Source organism: Rhineura floridana, chromosome 3 (genome assembly GCF_030035675.1).
Source record: "Rhineura floridana isolate rRhiFlo1 chromosome 3, rRhiFlo1.hap2, whole genome shotgun sequence".
Lineage (NCBI taxonomy): Eukaryota > Metazoa > Chordata > Lepidosauria > Squamata > Rhineuridae > Rhineura > Rhineura floridana.
The window spans coordinates 231,870,038-231,885,879 of NC_084482.1; the positions used below are offsets into that span (position 1 = coordinate 231,870,038).

The following is a 15,842-nucleotide window of genomic DNA, read 5'->3' on the forward strand; positions in this document are numbered from 1 at the left end:
TATTTGTTTAATCTATATGTAGAACATATCATATAGAAAGATGGATTGGAAGAAGATGCAGGAAGTGTGAAAACTGGAGGGAGAAATATCAATAATTGAAGATATGCGGGGTTACCCTTGAAAATGGTCCGGAAGCTGCAACTGGTACAGAATATGGCAGCCCGCCTGATTAAAGGTAGCCGCCGGCGAGATCGCATTACTCCAGTGTTAGTTACACCGTTTACCAGTTATTTTCCAGGCCCAATTCATGGTGTTGGTTTTAACCTTTAAAAACCTGCACGGTTTCAGCGCAGTCTATTTGAAAGAGTGCCTCCATCATCATTAGCGATCCACTCAACAAGATCAACCTCAAAAGGCCTTCTCTCCATCCCACCAGTTAAAACAGGTAAAGTGGTGAAGACTAGGGAGAGGGCTTTTTCAATTGTGGCCCTCACTTTGTGGAATTCCCTCCCAAATGATCTCCGCCATGCCCCCACTATGATGAGCTTCCGCCGGGCCTTGAAGACCTGGCTCTTCAGGCAGGCTCTTGGGGTGGGCTAGGTTTTACTATTACTGTTGAGATTTTAATGTTTTAATGTAAATACATGTTTTTATTTGTACATCGCCCAGAGTGGCTGGACAACCAGCCAGATGGGCAACTAATAAATAAATAAATAAATAAATAAATAAATAAATAAATAAATAAATAAATAAATAAATGCAGACGATACCATACTCTTAGCAGAAACCAGTAATGATTTGAAATGAATGCTGATGAAAGTTAAAGAGGAAAGCACAAAAGCAGGACTACAGCTGAACATCAAGAACACTAAAGTAATGACAACAGAAGAGATATGTAACATTAAAGTTGGCAATGAGGACATTGAACTTGTCAAGGATTATCAATACCTCGGCACAGTCATTACACAAATTGGAGACAACAGTCAAGAAATCAGAATAAGTCTTGGACTGGGGAGGGAAGCTATCAGAAAAGATCCTCATATGCAAAGATGGATCACCGAACACCAAAGTTAAGATCTTTCAGACCATGGTATTCCTGATCTCTATGTATGGATGTGAAAGTTGGACAGTGAAAAGAAAAATCAACTCATTTGGAATGTGGTGTTGGAGTAGAGCTTTGCGGGTACTATGGACTGTGAAAAAGACATATAATTAGGTGTTTAGAACAAATTAAACCAGAACTGTCACTAGAAGCTAAAATGATGAAACTGAGGCTATCATACTTTGGACACACCATGAGAAGACATGATTCACTAGAAAAGACAATAATGCTGAGAAAAACAGAAGGGAGTAGAAAAAGCGGAAGGCCAACAAGAGATGGATTGTTGCCATAAAAGAAGCAACAGACTTGAACTTACAAGATCTGAACAGGGAGGTTTGGGATAGATGCTAATAGAGGTACCTGATTCTGAGGGTTGACATAAGTTGTAATAGACTTTAAGGCACATAACACACATGCACTTGCACTACGTGAGTTCCGGTTGAATTGATCCAAGATTGCCCAGTGCCCAGCAAACCTCTGTGGGAAGAAATATCCTTAAAAGGTGGCCTGTGATATGCAGCCTTTGTGCCTCATCCACCATCAGGAAAAAGCCTGCAGTGGACCAGCCAAACAGCTTTACACCTGAGAGGACCAATATCCTGGAGGTAAGGAGTGACTTAGGATCAGGTAGATACTTGGCTGGGAAGCGCAGGGTGTGCTGTCCCTAGGACCACAGAATCATAAGTACTAAATTGGCCTCCCAGAGTCCTCCTGTCTGGGAAAGGGGGGTGTAGGAAATGATGGCAGCTCTACCGGATAATCTGAAAAGCATAGTGGGTCAGATTTGTGAAGCAGGGGTGGCAGAAAGGGAGTAAGAACGCTGTCCTTAACCTCCCCTAATTCTAACAGAACAGATCACCATCTCCTGAATCTCCCACATGAGGGCTGGCAGAATGGCAGTACTGAATGAAGAGCCTCACTATTCAACTCTCACAGCTGAACCAAAGGACAGGGGCGTCACTAGGGCGGTGCGCCAGGTGCGGGCCGCACCAGGTGACACCACGAGATGGTGTCGAGATGGTCCCTCGAGCTAGATTTGCTCAAAAAGGTCAATGGAACTCTAATGGTTAATAGGCCAAAGGGGTAGGGTTGTCCTTAGACTCCGAAACACTTCCGGTTCCCAGATGAGAGCAGCAATGCGGAAGGGTGCCGGTCCAAAGAAACGCAAGGAGGGGGAATGAAAGAGGTACGACGGCAATGAAACCAGTTCCAGCCTCCGACTGAGGACCGGAAGGCTGCATGTCTTCCACCCCTTTTCTGAGTCTCTGGTTGGTCGTTGCACCTCCCTGTTCCGGCCTGGTCAGTTTCCTTCGCAAAGAAGGGGGGGAAAGTGGGGACGGAGGAGGGGGGAATAAACTCCCAGGCTCCACCCCTTTTAAGAACCTGAGGGCTTCTCCGTGCAATCAACTCCAATCCCATGTCATGCAAAACAGAGCCCAAACTCCATTGCTTCCATTGCCTGGCTTTCTTGCAACCTCCAGATTTTTTATGGGGGGGAGCTGTCCTGGTGCAGAGTAAGCCGCCTTGCATGGGGCGGGAGGGAACAGCGGCTGCACTTTGGGATGCCCAAGAGGGTTGGACTTGATGGCCTTATAGGCCCCTTCCAACTCTACTATTCTATGATTCTATGCCTGCCAACTTGGATGGCTTTCAAAGTGGGTTGCACACGTTTCTAGAGGCTCAATGGCTGCTGACCACGATGGCTCTGTTGCTCCCTCCACTGTCAGAGGCAGGAAATGTCTCTGAATACCAGTTGCTGGGAATGTCATTTGGGGGTGAGTGTTGCTGTTGCCCTCGAGGCCTGCTTTCAGGCTTCCCAGTGGGGCCTCTGGTTGGCCACTGAGGGCACGATGCTGGGCTCTTGGCCTGACCCAGCAGCCAGGCTCCTCTGATGTTAGGAGAGGGGTTGGTCTAGCGCTGGCAACAGACTTTGGGGGGCTGTGAGCCCAGGGCCAGTAATGGCCCCCACGAACACCTGCCTCCAAGAAGGCCAAGGCCCGCCCTTTCTCTGCCCCTGCTTTGACATCGAGGCTGCTCACCCCCTTCCACCCCCTGGATACACTTCAGCAGTGGACAGGTGGTGGCTCTTTTGAAGGGGGGCTCACCATTTGGGGAACGAAACGAAGCTCATTAGAAGAGAACCTCCTTGGATGCAGAAGGGCCAGGTTCGATCGCCGACATTTCTGGGAAAGAGCCCCTGCCTGGAATCTTGGAGAGCTGCTGCCAGTCAGGGCAGACAATACTGAACTAGATGAACCAATGATCCCCAGTCTAAAGCAGCTTCCTGCGTTTCAAGGTTTTTGTTGTTATGTGCCTTCAAGTCGATTATGACTTATGGCAACCCTATGAATAAAGAGCATCCAGTAACATCTGTTGTGAACCGCCCTGTTCAGACCTTGTAAGTTCAGGTCTGCGACTTCCTTTATGGAATCAATCCATCTCTTGTTTGTTCTTCCTCTTTTTCTACTCCCTTCTGTTTTTCCCAGCATTATTGTCTTTTCTAGTGAATCATGTCTTCTCATGATGTGTCCAAAGTATGATAACCTCAGTTTCATCATTTTAGCTTCTAGTGATAGTTCTGGTTTAATTTGTTCTAACACCCAATTATTTGTCTTTTTCGCAGGTCAGTGTCCTCATTGTCAACTTTAAAGTAGGGAAGGGCTAAGCTGGCATTGAGGGAGGGGGATGTGCTGCTCCCCCCACCTTGCAATCCTGTGCATGTTTACTCAGAAGTAAATCCCACCTTGTTGAATGGGGCTTACCCACTAGGAGTGGCGTCAGTTTTGCTGAGACGGCACCTCGGCATTGCACCTGCACCCTTTGCCCACTCACTTCTCCCTGCCTCCCATCACATCTGTGGTTCCCATTGGCCCTCAGAATTAGCCCCAGGCCAGCAGAACAGTGAGTGCTTTTCTACCCTATATCTCAGTGGTAGGCTGAGCATGTTCTTTGCATGCAGAAGGTCCTGGGTTCAATCTTTTGCATGTCCTTGTGAAAGGGAAAAAATGTTCTAGGTTGTTTGTGTGACGATCCCACAGCTGGCTCTGTGTGTGTGTGTGCTATTACATTCAGTGATATACGGGAATTACAATTTACGAGTAACATTGGTACAAAAAACATTACTAAGGATTCTGTATGGTCTGGTACGGGAGGAGGTCCATGGGGCTGACACCGTGAGTTACCGCACCGGGTGACACCAACCCTAGTGACGCCACTGCCAAAGGACAAATGAGACACAACTCTCGTCTCCTTAGCTCTGTTCCGACTATGGGGCGCCGCCATCTGCAAGCTGAAGGCCCCGAAATTCATCAGCAGAACCGCAGATGTTCCGAGGGATGCTTCGATCCGGCCCACCACAGCCAGCCCAGCCCAGGGGAGAGGCGGACGGGACGGGGCAGAGCTGCAGCCTCCGATCGGGAGGGTCTGCGGGGCGGGGCGCTTCAGGGGGGCCTCACCCTCTCCCCTCCACCCGCATTGCCTACCTTTGTCTCCAGGCTCCCCCCGCGCAGCCCCGCTCGCCAACATCGCTGCGCACGAAGAGAGTTCCGCGCTTCCAGCCTCCATGTCTGGCAGGCAGGCGGGGCAGGAAAGGGACCTTTCCGCTCCTTCCTTCGGCTCGTTAACCCTTCAAGAGCAAAGTGGCTGAAACTCCACTGCTGCTTCACAGGTGGCAATGCCTCCCTTCTGGGACTCTCGCGTTACCTGTGAGCACCGACAGAGCACTCCTAAGACCTGCGAACAGCCTGCAAGCAAATCAGGAGGAATGCTCCCTTGTGGCCGCATCACCCACCCATAAAGAAATCCGAACAAAAGCTACACCAGGATGTTCCATGTTACCATGTTACCATTTCAAGAGGATTAAACTATCCCCCAGCTGAGATACAAAAGAATACAGAACTCATTTATAGCTCATGCAACTGGAGTTCTTTGCATGGATTCCTGTTGGCGCTGAAGGAGAGCAGGGCTCCCATGCCTTTCACAGCTGAGTGGCAGGCAGATGTTAAACAGAGTGCGCCTTTTCTCATTCAGAACTAACATGGTGGGGAAAGGTTCACCTGTTCGATATTGTATGTGTAAGGCATCTTGTTACTTGTGTGTGACCCCCGATTGATCTTTGGGCTCCCCCCCTCCATCTGCAAAAGAGGGTGCACATTTGCTCATGACGTGAAGGGCATGTACCTTTGTGTCAGTCTGTGAGTGCAGCAGAGGGTGCGATCCACATCCCGTGGACCGGGCCCAGAAAATCCTCTTGGCAGTTTGGCACCCCTGGTTACCCCAGGGAAAGATGTAGGAGTGGTGGGAGTCCAGGCCTTGAGGGAGGAATCCAAGCGAGTGAGGAGCGGAGGAGGCCAGCGCCAGACCAGAACGAGAAGACCTGCAAGGCTGAGTCACAGGAAGCAGAAAGAAGCTGTGCCAGAAGGGGCTTGAAGATTGGAGGAGGTGCTCAGGAGAAGCAGGGCCTGATCTCTATTTCCTCATCCCCAACATAAGAGAAAAGATGAACCACTCTCATTCTGCCTGATCCCAGGCAAAGGAGGAGCTGCGGCTGAGAATTCTCACATGTAGCCCGTGCATGCAGTAATTCTAAAAAGTTCTACACTCAGGAAAAAGAAACCAAATGCACAGTTATAAGATGGGGGATACCTGGCTCAGCAATATGACATGTGAGAAGGATCCTGGAATTGTCGTTGATCACAAGCTGAATATGAGCCAACAGTGTGATGTGGCTGCCAAAAAGGCAAATGCTATATTAGGCTGCATTAACAGAAGTATAGTCCTCTTCTCCCAGGCATTTTACCTTGGGATTTTAAATCGCCTTTTAAAAATATGTTTTTAAATGTGTATATTTGTTTTTAATGTTTTTAATTGTTGTAAACTGCCCAGAGAGCTTCGGCTATGGGGTGGTATACAAATGCAATAAATAAATAAATAAAATAAATTGCGTGAAGTACTAGTTCCCCTCTATTCAGCACTGGTTAGGCCTCATCTTGAATACTGCGTCCAGTTCTGGTCTCCGCACTTCAAGAAGGATGCAGACAAACTGGAACGGGTTCAGAGGAGGGCAACAAGGATGATCAGGGGACTGGAAACAAAGCCCTATGAGGAGAGGCTGAAAGAACTGGGCATGTTTAACCTGGAGAAGACTGAGGGGAGATATGATAGTACTCTTCAAGTACATGAAAGGTACATAGAGGAGGGCCAGGATCTCTTTTCGATCATCCCAGAGTGCAGGACACGGAATAATGGGCTCAAGTTGCAGGAAGCCAGATTTTGACTGGACATCAGGAAAAACTTCCTAACTGTTAGAGCCATACGACAATGGAACCAACGACCTAGGGAGGAGGTGGGCTCTCCGACACTGGAGGCCTTCAAGAGGCAGCTGGACAAGGTGTCTCCTCTCTCTCGGACAGTCAAAGAAGAGAGGAAGGAAAGGGGGGAAGGAGGAGAGGCAGATAAGCAGTCTTAGGAGGAAGGATGTCAGTCAGAGCATGACAGGTGAAGGTAATCCAGCCTATCCATCTGGAGGAGCCTCACTCTATCTCCCTTCTGGAACATCAAGAAAAGAAGAAAACAGGAGTTGCTCTTGCGCCACTTCCAACGTTTCATAGCTATAACATCAGTATCTTAATTGAGACATCCGTTATGACTTCAGGGTCTCTCTCCTGCCAGTCACCACCAGTTGAGTTAGGATTTTTCACTTCTGTGCATCACTTGACGCTTGCTTACATTTAATTGCATTTGCTCTTTAATACCCAAGCCTGCTTGGAGAGTTCCTTTCGGAGTTCCTCACAATCCCTCTTTATTTTAATCACCCTGAACTTGATATCAACAGTGAAGTTGGTTACCTCGCTTCTCACCCCAAATCCATGTCATTTAGAAACAACTTTAAAAGCACAGGTCCTAATCCTGATGATTGGCGGGGGGGGGGCACTTCTGACATCCCTCCATTGGGATAATTATTCATTTATTCCTGCTTTCTCCTTTAAATCTTTAAACATTTCCTGATGCATGAGAGCATATTTCCTCGTATCCCATGATTGCTGTGTTCCACTCCATGTGTGGTAATTCTGTCTTTAATAATATTTTGTCTATTTAGGTTTTGCGTAGATGTCCTCATCCATGCCCTGTGCCCAGCAGAACCTATGGGGTGGATGGGGTGGATGGGGTGGATAGGTATCACCTAGAGGACACCCTCCGCTTTCCTGGGGTGTGTGATTTGTCCTGGCTCAGAGCAGATTTTAGGGTGGGCATCACCAGTTACTTATTTTTTATGAATTTATAACATCATTATGCATTTATGATAATATCAGAAGCCTGATTATTTTGATTGCATAAATGTATTGTTATTTTTGATGAGGAGAGTCCCCCAAACACAGCGATATATCATACAGGGTAGGCCAACATATATTTTGGGGCTCAGAGAATGTTAACTTTGGCTTGAAATTGCTGTAGCTGTCAACTTTTCTTCTTTTTTAGTGTTTTGAACTTTCAAGCAAATAAGGAACTGGGAACCAAGTTCAGCAGCGTGATGTTCCGAGGGATGCTTCGGTCCGGCCCCAACACAGCCAGCACAGCTCAGGGGAGAGGCAGCCGGGACAGGGCAGAGCTGCACCCTCAGATCTGGAGGGTCTGCTGGGAGGGGGCACTTAAGGTGGGTCCTTGCCCTCTCTCATCCTCCCCTCTGCCCCCCATTGCATACCTTTGTTCTGAGCCTGTGCAACCCCGCTCTCCAGCATTGCTGCGCATGAAGAGGGGCTCCTCCGGTGCTTTCACCTGCATTTCTCCCAGAGAGTCGGGGCAGGAAAGGGAAGTCCCTCATTTGCACTTTTTCCCTCGGCTCTGTTGTCCTTTGTTAACCCTTAAAGAGCAAAGTGGCTGAAGCTCCTTGGCTGCTTTGCACGGAAACCTCTAATTCTGAATGTTTGCATCTTTGGCATAGAACAATGGGACATGCCAGCTTAGCCAGAGTTACTGCTCTAGAGAAAGAGAATTTGGCAAGAGGCATTAAAATGAGACAATGCAAATGGACAGAGACATGTGACTGCTGTATAAGGACCAATAGCGTGAAAACAAAATTTCCCAAGAAAAGTGAGAGGAAAACCAAAAGGCCTCCAGAATTAATTCACACTGATCTTTGTGGGCCAATGAAAGTGCCATCCCAGGGTGGAAATTTATACAGGCTGACTTTTATAGATGACTACTCCAGGTATACTACAATGTACCTGCTAAAAGAGAAATGTCAAGTACTTCAAAAATCGAAGGACAATGTCAGGATTGTGTCCAACAAATTTGGCAGAAAGCCACAGATCATAAGATCTGACTATGGAGGAGAATATGTATCCAGGGCTATGCAAGACTTTCCCTGTGAGGAAGGCATCGAGCACCAGACTACAGTTGTCTACAACCCAGAACAAAATGGGGTCGCGGGACACATGAACTGGACTCTTGGACAAATAATTTGTTCCTTGTTGGAAGATGCAGTTACCAAAGAAGTACTGGGGAGAAGCTGCAGTTACTGCCACCTACCTGCAGAACCGACTTCCTGCATCTGCAACCAACAAAACACCATTTAAACTATGGCATGATAGGACACCAAGCATGTCTCGTCTTCATGTATTCGGGTGCAAGGCCTTTGTGCACATCCCAAAACAAAAGAGATCAAAACTTGACAACACTGCCAGGGAAGTAATATTCATTGGATATTCTTCAATGCAAAAGGGATAGAGAGTAATAGATCCCAAAACTGGTGAAGTTGAATTATGCAGAGGTGTCCACTTTGAGGAAGGAAAGTGCCCACACCGACCAGAAGGGGTGCCACTGTGGGGATCCCACCTCAGACCACCACCTGTTAAGTCCCTCCAGTCAGGATCCTGGGTTTTATTTGTTCTCTCACTGGCTCTAGAACAGACCTCGCAAGATCCCCCTGCTAGGCAGCACCACCAGCCACTCCCTGTAAACAATACTGCTTGAGACTTTGCCTTGTCATGGTAACCTCTTCTTCAGGCACTTGTACCCCAAATTGCGTTACTGTTCCTAAGAACAACGGTTCCCTTTGTGAGTAAGCAAGGCCTTATGAAAGAGCCTTTCTTAGTGTTAGAGGAGAGAGAAGTTATTTTGAAGCATAGCCAGCAAGAACAACCATGAATAATACAACTCTATTGTATTTAGCTACCAGCTTTCCTATAGAGGAACAATCAACAAAACTTTGGTTTTCCACCTAGTAGCTGTCTAACCACTAAATTTCAAAAAATCTACTTCTTAGAATGCGATTAAGCAATTATTGCTATACCAAATTCATCTTGTGGTTCTTGTGCAAAGCTAGATTCATACTAAATACCGGCTGTTTCCTGCCTTTCTAAAGAGTTGCCACCTTAAGTCAGACCACATTATTTCCTGTAAGGTCTGGGGCTGCTGAAGCTGTTTTTCTTAATATTTCTTAATACATCAACCCTTCGGGCGGGGGGGGGAGAAGACAATCTGGCTCGATTAAAGATCATGCCCGAGGTAAGATATGCTCCTGCCACATACCTTTGGGACATGCCAAATCTGGGATTTGTATTGGGGAGAATCACAAACTTTCCTGGGTTTGTGTCTGATTGACCCATGCCTGCATCTCTGATCTTTTTACTGGCTTATTTATTAAAGCAGGACAAGTTTCAGACATATTTTCATCACTCTCCCGTGACAGCCTTAGTCTCCTTCTGGCTTATTGTTACTTTGTGTCTGGGTGCCCTTGCCATCCACAACCCCCCTGTATCTTTGTCTATAAAGGATACTGTCATGAACCTGTAATGGTCATGAGTTATGAAAAAGCTGATGACAATACTTTGGTTCCAGAAAGGGACTCTGGGAGATGGTTATAGTCAGAAAAGACAGGCCTTGCCAATTTGTAAAGTTAAGTTTCATTTTCCCAGCTGAAGACGGTTAGAAGAAGCCTTAACAAGCTGCACCTGTTTATCTTTGCTGATTAGCAAGTGCCTGGCACCCAAGGTCATCCTTGGCCTATGCAGTTGGAAAACATCGTTGGGAGGGGGGCCTGAAGGCGCGAAAATGTGAGAAACATCGAGAAGAAAGTTACATCAGTCAATTCCTGATTGGTCAATTAATCTTGGACCGTTAGGATCTTTTTCCCTTAAGTATAGGGCTAGGGACCCACAGCCTTTGTTCTCTGTTCTCTGCCTATGCTGACTGGCACCAGAGTTCCAAACCTTTTCTGCCTTATGGTTCCTGGGGTTGCTTATGGGAAGGCAACCTATGTCTGGTTCCATTGCTTTATGTTGAACATCCATCTCTCTTAGGAGAGGTGCCACGCAACCAACTACCTCGTATGTAAGTAGTTAGGTGAGCTAGTTTATTATTTTCTTGTTGTGTGTATGAATTCTCTTGTAAGAACCTAAACCCCTGTTGGGTGAATGGTCTTAAAGGATTACTTGCTGCTATATGATATGTGCACTTATATATTTTTTAATAAAGCTACTTCTATTTAACCTGGTGTGTTCATTTGAGAGAAGGGGTGGTTCTAAATTCAGTGTTTTGACCCAACCTCAGTCACTCACTACCAAAGAGGGTTAAGAAGTTAAAAGCTTGGATTTTAAGTGTTAAACCAGAGGTGCCTGGCAAGGAGTGTAACTGTGACTCTTGCCTTTTAGGACCTTGGTTTTATATACCTTCTGGGCTCAGAGATCCCCTGGCTCTGAGTGGACCAGTTTACAGGGGTGGTGGCAGCCTACCTTCTACCTTGCAGGGTTGTTGTGAGCGTACACAGCCTTGGCAAGGGTGAAGTAATAGCTTTTTGGTTCCAGTCTCATTTCCCTAAGGGTGGGGGTTTGAGCCTGATGCATGATCCCGGGACCCTGAGGGTCGGGCGGGCATGACAGATACAGTCCTGGGTTGCTCTGGATACTTGATGATGTTACACTCTCTCTCTTCACCGCTGCCACCCTTTGATACTGTTTCTCCGCCTTGGTAATTACCCTGCCCACCCTTCTGGTCTGTGAAAGCCCCAGCCAAGGATCAGGCTTTTGGTAAACCAAGAATAATATTTATTTATAAACGCCAGGAAATAACAAGATTACTTATGGGATATTTAACAAGCGTATGGTTTCATATATTGTGTGTTTCTAGTCAAATATAATCTACCTCAATACCAGCCAAATATAATCCAACCCACAACCAACTCCAACCCACAAGAACCGACCCTCTCTCAACTGTCATCCTCTCATTTATACCTTCAGCCACTCAAACGCTCAGCCAATGATCATACAGCATTCTCCAACATTCTAGCCCATGTACTCCCCCCTCTCACTCAATCCACTTACCATGTATACTTTAATAAACCTGCACTTACCAAGTTATCAAAATACAGGGGCATCACAGCCACACCAAACAGTTGACAGCGAAATGGAAGACGAAGCTGAGTTATTCTTGCACCACAAAAGGTATAACAATAATATGCCATGGCTTCCTATAGCAGCAGTATTGAGACTTCTGTACTCCCCTCAAGGGGTCCTTTGGCAGGAAGGGTGGGCTACAGCAACAGAGCAACTACAGGTGTTTCTGGAGGAGTATGATTATCTAGATCCAATTCAGTCTCAGTCCAAGCCTGGGTTTGGGTCAGAATCAACCTTGGGCACTCTGATGGATGAACTTTGTCAGAAGAGAGACAGAGGGAGTACAAACCTGCTTCTCTTCAGGACGAAGGCGGGGAGTCCGCTGCGCTCACTGCAGATGCTGAGCCGGAGGAGGGGAGTATGTGGTGCTGCTGTCCCTTGTGCCAGAGCCCCGACGCAGCCAGCATGGCGGAGGAGAGGGCAAGGAGGAGCGCCCAGAGGAGCCTGCCATGCTGCCCGCAGTGAGCAGCCACCTGCAGCACACAAAGTTGCCTGCCTGCCGCCACCGCGCCATGGAGCCCAGCACAGCCAACTGAAGTGCTGAGGGACAGAGGCAGCCACTGCCACGCCATGGCTTCCAAAGAGCACCTCTACGTGCTCTGGATGCTCTATTTTGCCAAGAAATACCTGCACATGGAGCCTTTGCCCTTCAGGGAAGTGTCCACTCGCCTCACCACAGGAAAAAGGGTTCCCACCCCAACGACTCGTTCCGTTGTGTGGGGATCATCTTCTTCCTCCTCAGCCTGGGAACTCTCCTCCCCTGGAATTTCTTCATCACAGCTATTCCGGCACCTGTCTCCTCTCGGGGGCTGCTTGCTTCTTGTCTGGGGATGATGGTGCGGCCCAATACACAGGAAGGCCATGGCGAGGAAAGGTCTCTGGCGGCTTCTTGCTCTCTCTCCCTTCCCATCTGGCTCCACCTTTGGGACCCTCACAAGGTGAACGGGCGGCTCCAGGGCCAGAACCGCCATCCCACCACCATCGTAAGCGGGAGCCCCGGGTTCCGCAGGCTGAGAGGACTGCACCACACCCAGAACCATGGGGATAGGACTATGACTGAGAGAGTGTGGCTAGCCTTGCAAAGTAGCCCAATGTCTATCATATCTATTTTGCCAAAGTGAGGGGGGAGGTAGTTTGTGTTAATCTTGAACTGTATTACAAATTGGATTGTTTTATTGTTTATTGTTTTATTGATGTTTTATTGATATATTATTGATGTGTTATTGGTGTATCTTTATATTGATGGTCTTTTGTAAGCCGCTTTGAGGGCCTTTTGCCCAGAAGGCGGGGTAGAAATATTAAAATCAAAATCAAATCAAATATACCTGCAGAGGAAGGTGAGGAGTCTTAGCCACAAGAGGCAACTGAACCAAAAGAGGCATCAGAGCCAGAAGGGGCAGCCACAGCGCCAGCACCCAGATGCTCTGAGCACACCAGCAGAGGTGTACCACCAGAGAGACTTGCTTACCTTGTGATAGATGAACTTCCAGAACCAGAGACCTGGAAAGAGATTGAAGCCTTACCCAAAGCTGAAGCTGAAAGGTGGAGGCAGGCAGCCAAGGAAGAGCTGGAAGCTCTACACAAAAATAAATTTTGGATACTGACCAAGCTTCCTCAAGAAAGGAAAGCTTCAGGCTACAAGTGGAAATTCAAGAAAGTGCCAAATGCCAAAGGAAATGCTGAGAGATACAAGACAAGTCATCAGAAAAGTCTGTATATCAGTACTGTTACCAAGCCAGATGTGGTGGTAGCAGTGGGATACCTGTGCAGAAAAAACAGCTCACCAACCAAAAAGGACTGGGAAGCAATAAAGAGAGTGGCAAGATATCTGAAAGGCACTGTAACCATGAAACTGAAGTTAGCAGCTACCCGAGATCCCAAACTAGTGGGATATGCAAAGGACTACTCAAGATGGACTATTGTCCAACAGAAGACATGACTGCAGATGCTCTCATGAAGGCGTTGGGCAAAGTTAGACATTGCAAGCTGCGAGACAAGATGAACCTCGTGTGCTGAACCAAACACTCGTTGAGAAGAGGTGTTGGAAGTGGGGCAAGAGCAACTCCTGTTTTGTTCTTTTGTTTCTGCTCCGGAAGGGAGGTAGAGCGAGGGTCCTCCAGATGGATGGGCTTGTTTACCTTTACCTGTGCTGCTCTGACTGACTTCCTTCCATCACTAGACTGTGACGTCTTTAGGGAAGCTTACCTGCCCCTCCTCCTTTCACCCTTTCTTCTCTTCTCCAGGAGAGAGGAGACACCTTTGTCTCTGCTCTCTCTCTCCTGAACTATGAGTCAACTCCCACGTCTGGGCGTTGAGCCTCAACTTAGTTAGTTAGAAGTAGGTATGCCTTTCCTATCTACTATGTATTTTGTTAAATAAAGTAGCTTTTCTTATTTTACTAAGTCTCAAGTCTCAGTGATGCTGATGCAGGGCAAAAGCCTGCTTTCTTAGGTAAATGCACACATGCATTTCAGACTGCAGAGTTACTCTGCTTAACAAATATACAAATTTACACAACAACAGGAGGCCCACTGTGAATTGTTTGCAAGGCACTTTGAGGGTAAAGCTTCTCACCTCCGTAGCAGTCTTTATTTATTTATTTATTTATTTATTTATTTATTTTTACAGGGGAAAGCGCGAACGCAGTCCCCCACTATCACAAATTATGCAGTCGAGTTTCCCGCATTTGGGGAAATCGCAGGGGTCAGCACACCCGCAGTGCAATGGATGAGCCTCACCCTAGGAAAACCTCCTTCATGATCAAGGTGTCTCCTCCGTAGCAGTCTTGATGCCCCTCCACATCTACTGTAGTCCCCAATGAGGTGTCCAGTGCAACGTCTGCTGCAACTTCTTGGGAACGGTTTCAGTTGATGTGGCCTGATGACCTAGACAAGGTGCTTGCAAGGAGGTTTGACCGAGTGGATCCTGTTATGTAAATTTGTAACAATAGTAAAGTATATTTATTGCATATAGCCAAAAAGCCGTTGCAACATAAACAGATAAAAATAAAACAACACAACAAGGTTAAAAACATCTATACAGAGTAAAGTTGCAGCATGAGGGAAGAATTCTGTACATCTCAGATAGTTTTAACAAATGCAGCTCTAATCTTTTTAGCAGCCAATGCAAAATTGGCAACTGCAATTATGATTTGCTTATGTGGGACCGACAATAAACTAATTACCAATTGGGCGATGGGAATCCCTTTGACCGTATCTATGAGAGGGACTATAAATTTCTCTCTCGGAGACTGGTATAAAGGGCAGGAAAACATGTCATGGACTAGATCTTCGGGGACCGTGCAGCCATTGATACAGTGGCATTCTGCATGTGGTATGCCATCATACCTGCCTTGTAAAAATGCAGTCGGCATGGTTTGGAATCTTAATTCCGTGAAGGCCCTGCGGAGAGGTGCACGTGTCAAAATATCAAGATAGGGAGCCCAAGCGTGGTTAAGGAAAAGGGTGCAGTGGCTATCAAAGCCCTGTCTTGCTGCGCATCATAATCGAAGATCCTATTGCGCAGTTCAGCATGGTTAAAGTTCTTAAGATTATTTCGAGTGAGATCTTAACGGGACACTAGCTCATCAAATTTAGCTGCCCAACCCCCTTTCTCCAATTGGTTTTCCCAACACAGTTTCACAGGAGATGGGGTCTCCAACAAGGACAATTTTTTCCAAAAACGAAGGAATGCAATGTCGGTCCGGGCCAGTAAAGATGGTAGGCCAAGCTCAGCCCTGATGTGTGCTGAGGGGGTGTCTTTAGGAAGCCCCATAATCTGTATCAAAAAAGAATTTTGAAGAACTTCAAGATGAGGGCATACAGGGTACCCCCACAGTTCTATCCCATACAGGATTTTGGGGAGAATTTTGGCCACAAAGAGTTTGGTCATTGGTCTTATTAATTGGCCACCATGGGAATAAAATAATTTCTTTAGTTGGCCACAAGATCTGGAGGCCTGAAGCTTAACGCATTCCAAGTGGGGGTCCACACCAGATTATTGCTGAAACAAATACCAAGATATTCAAAGGTATTTACCTGTTCTAATGGCTGACCATCTAGGGTCCAAATTGACATTGTTCTATTATACTTCCCACAGACCATGATTTTAGATTTAGTATGATTGACCTGTAAATGTTGGGCCTCACTATATTCTTGCAGTCGAGACAGCATTCTTTTGAGTCCAATCTTATTTAATGATAGGAGAACCAGGTCATCGGCATAAAGTAATGCCGAGATCTTCCTGAGCTTTACTGTGGGGGGGGGGGAAGGCAGGGGAGGTCATTGAGGGAATAATACCATTAATGAAGAAATTAAACAAAAAAGGGGCCAGGATACATCCTTGCTTTACGCCTCTTTTAACGGGGATTTCGTGGGAGAGGGATCCGTTTAGACCTAAGCGGATCCTTA

The 15,842-nt window shown here is 46.9% G+C and overlaps 1 protein-coding gene, 1 non-coding gene and 1 pseudogene across 2 annotated transcripts in view; all 3 read right to left on the bottom strand.

The window, feature by feature from the left end:
• LOC133381949 (H-2 class II histocompatibility antigen, E-D alpha chain-like) overlaps positions 1–15,842 on the bottom strand; it is a 411,219-nt gene that overhangs the window by 383,212 nt on the left and 12,165 nt on the right. The window lies entirely within an intron of this gene.
• Positions 1–15,842, bottom strand: part of LOC133381960 (zinc finger protein 91-like) — a 38,520-nt pseudogene that overhangs the window by 6,867 nt on the left and 15,811 nt on the right.
• Positions 14,059–14,219, bottom strand: LOC133382620 (U1 spliceosomal RNA). The gene has a single exon (XR_009762017.1). It is a non-coding gene; the product is annotated as a U1 spliceosomal RNA (small nuclear RNA).